Raw genomic sequence first — 5,617 nt, forward strand, 5'->3', positions numbered from 1 at the left:
ACAAACTACACCCTGGTAAAATCCTTGCAGTTTCATGTAGAACAGGTTTGGCATTAATGGGGATGTTACACACATGAAATACCGATACAGACATATTCAACAGTGGTGCCTCCAGACAGGGCGAAATAACTAATCGTTTAATTCAACAGAACACTGTGAGAAAAAAGCATGATGGAATCCAGTGATGAGACATCAGTCATTTTTTTAGTGCCCATAAAACATGTATCTGCTAATCAGGTTACAGCTGCTGACCGTAGTTTACATTGTCAAAACATACAGTATCATACCCCGTTTAAGTAAAAACAAATCACTCTACATAGTAACGTCCATTGTAGGACATTTTCCTTCCTTTTTTCATTTTCACCATTAGCTTCTCGACAGCATTTGAAACATTTCCTCTAGGAAAATTTAATTTTTGTTTTCCCCATTTAAACCAGGTGGATGCCATTTGTGTAATTTGTAATAACAGACAATTGCTCAGTCATAATATACCTTCTGCCACCTGTTCACCTTAGAAAACAGACAAATATAAATAGCGTGTCCTCTTTTAGGGTTCAACAGAGCTAGAAATTCATGATTACAACCGTTACAAAAACAATATTGAGTAATTTTGGTGAATTTGTTGTATGGATCCATTCCTACCTTTCAATGTGTGTTCTTTCCTTTCATTAGTCCCTCTTGTTTGATTGAATCCACTGCTTTTGGAGGTGTCTTGGTGCCCGAGGAGTTTGCACGCACTGTGCTTTTTCATCATGATGGCCTTGAAGGGAGAATGTCATGACTAGCTCCTCATCAGCTGGGCTTTAATGTTACCAGAGAGTTGCCATCAAATAATCAGTAAACAGCCTGGCAACGCCTCACCTTTAATGAAAAGCAGCAGCTACAGATAGAAGCCACATTCACTGCCTCGACCTTCAGCGTTCCCAATAAAAGGCTGTGATTCCCGGAGAGCTGCTGGAGAGAAAATGTTACAATCAGCCTTCTTATTAGCTGTTATACAGCAACATTATGTACCATTTATTCAAGAGCAACCCTTACAGTCTATCATTGTGATTTATTATAATGTATTATATCATTCTGATGTATTATAATGAGAAACAGTGTAATATTCTTTTTGTGTGAAGGAAATTATTCCAATCTACCAATGATCGTTGTGAGGATGCCATCTTTGAAAGACCTAAAAATAGCTCATAAATAGTCTTAAAACAACACTTCTGTAATACAACACTGTCCATCCACCCATCCAACACTTTATCCAATACCGGGTGACAGGGGGCCAGAGCCTACCACAGCAAGCAAAGAGCACAAGACGGGACACACTCTGGATGGGACAGTCATGGGGCACACACAGACACAGATACACTCACACCACGACCAGTTTTCACAGAAGCCAATTAACCTACCAGTATGTTTTTAGACTTTGGGAGAAAACAGGTGCACCCAGAGGAAACCCATGTGAACCTGGGGGAGAACATACAAACTCCACACAGATAGCACCCTTGAGTAGCAATGCTAACCACTGTGACACCATACTACTCAATAGCATATTATATGGATGTTTCGATGTAGTTCTATGCCAAAACAAAATAAGATTCATATAAACACTCTTCATGGATTGCAGAAGGAGTTCCACTATGATGCAGTGCAGTTCAGAGTGAGAAATGGAAGCACTTCTTACGCAAAGGGTTTTGGGAATATGGAACAGTCTAAATGGCCACCTTTTCAAAGCTGATGTCTTCAGATCAATTAACTACTAACTTCTAAATGGGCCAGATGGGTCAAACAGTTTCCTCTAATTTGTCATTTTTCTTTTACCTTTATTGATATTTTGGTTGCAACTCACTGTTTTAAGAGATGACCACCCAGTATAATTGGCAAGTATTGTAAGTTAGAATCTCCCCCCTAGACCACCATTTCTGCAATGGTGTTGGCAAGGGGTGCTGTCATGATGAACATTGGAAATTTTGGTCTAGAAGCTTATATTTATATGCTAGGGCTGGGTATTGGTGGCAGCTGCGGTTTGTCTCCTTCCAGACTTTTGTTATGAGCTCCATTTAAAAACAGCCTTGGAAAAAACAACCTCACAGCTCAGCAAAGGGACAATGTGACCCCATATGTACAGAAGGATCTGTGTCACAGATGGTTTCATCTCATTCTCTCATATACATATTTTAGGTATTACTGTAGTTAGAGAGCAACTACTTCTGAAAACAAAGCAACAAATCAATAAGCAAGAGAAGCACAAACAGCAAAGGAAAATATTTTAGACCAATAGTTCCAAATGCTGATCCTGAGACCCCTGTGTTTGTTGGTCCTCCTTCCATCTGAGCTGTTAATAACTGGTACTGATTGATGCTTCTAATCCATTTGCTTACTTAAGTAGACTTTTGTTTTCCCATTTCTGTTTTCAGTCCCTGACTTCAGAAATACCTGACGTGTTTTGTTCCAATATGTTCAGTTTACAGAACTTTATGTATTTTCACATCAACTTGTTTATTTAGACTTGTCTCCCTCACTGTACTGTATGCCTGTCAAAACAGAACATATCAACTGTATCAAAATTTCCCACAATGATTTTTTTCCTTCTTTGCAGTCCACTCAGTTACATTTCAGCTAACACACCCGAACAAAGGGATTTCTGAAACTCATAAATTGCTACATTGGCAAATGCCACTAAACCCTTATGAGCTGAAATGAAACTTGAAAATATGCATAAAATAGAAATAGAAGTCAATCAGTCCACAGCCATAACAAAAATCAGGAGGTACAGGAGTCCCCTAGAATAAGTTCTGTAAACCACTAGCTTAGAACAAACAAAAGAAGAGAGAAGTTACTGAAAGAAATAGATACTTGTTCCTCAGTGTTAGCGTGACTTCACATGTGCACTAGAAAAAGAGAAAAAAAAATCCCAGTTTAGAAAACTGAGAAAACAAACATGATACACACACTATAGAAAAGCATGTTGTTAAAAATATTTCCAGGAAATATTATTTTTTCCAGAGCATACCAGTAGGTCACACCAGACTACAGGCTGCAGAATATGTTTCACTTCACAATATTTCTGTTTGTTTACTTGTTGTAAGTATCAATCAGTGTATTTTTTACCATAACCATTTTGGTGCAGTGCAAAGCCAGATGTCACACTGATGCAAAACTACAGAAAAAAGTAACACATAGAGTACAAGAAGGAAAGGTGGCTTTTAATGATAATTAAAAATGAATCATTCTGAATCTATAAACCATCATTTTAAGTCCTGCAGGTGGCCCAGAAGTAGTCAATTCAAATCAAATCAGCCTTGCAAAGTTGTAATCTGGAGTTGCAGATCATGACTGGGGGACTTCCCCTCTGAGAATTTAAATACGTTATTTGTTTTTTAACAGCTGTGATTTGGGAAATGTTTAAAACCTGTTCAAAGACATTGCTGCATTGGGGCAGGTATGCTTTATACAGAAGCAAAGAAGCTCTATCAAATAGGATTGAGCTCAAAGTGGTGAATAAGTCACATTAGGTTGTAATTAAATAAAGACTCCCCAGTTCCCCCCTCTGAAACAGGAGAGTAGTCATGAACTCTGTTCTAGGAGTAATATTTGGGATCCAAGTGGATCGAGACATCTAAAAGTGTTGAAAAAGTCCTGAATCCTGCAATCCATCAGCTGTCTCCTCAGCTGACTTCTGTTTTTACATTCAAGTTTGAATATTACACGCCTTTTTCAAAATGTGGTGTTTCAGTTCCCTTTTTGAAGTCTGCTGGCAATGAAATAACACTAATATGGTCAGAAACCATATCATTGGGGACTTTTAAGTTCCCTAAATGAAATGATTACAAAAACTAAAACTAACCATCATCAGTGAAAATTAGTATGATGACTGAGATTTTAACTGAAACAAATCTAAGAAAGAAATCTAAGAAAAATTAGAGAATCAATATAAACATATGTTTTTTCTTTTAAAAACTTATATATTTTATATTTTGTTGTATATAAGACATTATCTGTGTACCATCCAGGTTGTATTCTGCATTGAGCACGTTGTTGCTTAGAGATAATTGAGCTCTCCCCATCAGAATCCTCTGTTGGAAGAAGTGGTTAGAAAATGGTTGGACAAAACATTATACAATGCCCTCAGAAAGAATCAACCGCCGTTGGATATTTTTCCCACAATTTGTTATGTAAACTAAAAAGAAATCATTTATATAGGAAGTTTTGTCATTAATCTGCACAAATTAATCTATAATGCCAAAGTGGAATGAAAGCTCTGATTCTTTTCATGTAATTTAAAAACACAGAAAAGCTTTGATTTGATAAGTATTCATTCCCTTTGTTATGACACTCCAAATTGAGCCGAGATGCGTCAAATTTCTCTGCGAAATCACTCTAAAACCTGAAGGACGTCCACCTGTGATCAGTTCTCTTGACTGACATGATATCAGAAGTAATATACCTGTCTATATAAAGTACCTCATTTCACAGTACATGTCAGAGCAGAAACTCTTCCATGAAGACCAAGGTGTTCTCCATCTATCCATTTTCTAACGGCTTTATACAATATGGGATCACCTGTTGCATATCCCAGCAGGCAACAGGTGAAGGCAAGATACACCCCAGACAGGATGCCAGTCTATCTTGGGAAAGACACACAGACTTACACCTGCTCACACTTGGACCAATTTTCCCAGAAGCCACTTGGTGTTCCCCATTATTACATGTTATTCAGGGAATTGTATAAAATTTGAATGACTTTGGTTTTCCGGGACCATGGCTTGTGATAGAGCACAGTGTATGCATGCTTCTTGCCATCTTTATTTCATTTACATGTCAAGCTAATCTTGTCAGTTTAAGGGATGTCAAAGTCAGGTGAGTGGTAATGCTATACATCGATTTGAAAATCTGTTCTTCTTTCATACCATCATTGTATCTTCTCTTTGTTAATTTTCCTTTACCTGCCTTTTTTGTGTAACTACCAAAATTAATATGGGTCTAACATATCATAATAAAAAGTGATGAACATTTTCAGAAATATGACTTTCACATATTATCTTCTTTCTTTGAGCCATGGTAAATCACTTATCATACAGTCCCTGCTCTGCTTGACATCAGCCATCCAAGTTACAAGAAGCAGCAGGTGATTGCACAATTGCCTGTCTTTATCCTTTCAAGTGGAATGTACTGTATACCCCTTCAGTAGGAATAAAAGTTTCATAGCAATAACTAAAACCAGGTAATCACTCTAATTTTTGCCACACAGTGACACAGATAGTGCCACTAAACCTATTTTCAAAATGTTAATAGTTGTGCCATGCAAGTAAAAAATGTATGTGCAAACTGTGGCCTGAAAGTATATTATAAGATACAGTATATCCATGGTATCATGGTATCATGCAGCTTTATTGTAGCTGAGGAGATACACTGGTACATCAGGGGTTAGTTCTGTGGGTGGATTATTAGTAGGCATTTCACTAAAACAACAACAGCTCAATCGAAACATGAATAAAAATGTGTCCCACTCAAGACCAAAGGCATTAGTCTTGTCCCCCGTTGTCCTCTTTAGTCATCTGTTTCTTTGTCAGTCACTTTCACAGATCAAACAAGTCCGTGCAGTTCCTTTACCACCACATAC

Source organism: Lepisosteus platostomus, chromosome 3 (assembly GCF_059453375.1).
Source record: "Lepisosteus platostomus isolate fLepPlt1 chromosome 3, fLepPlt1.hap1, whole genome shotgun sequence".
NCBI lineage: Eukaryota > Metazoa > Chordata > Actinopteri > Semionotiformes > Lepisosteidae > Lepisosteus > Lepisosteus platostomus.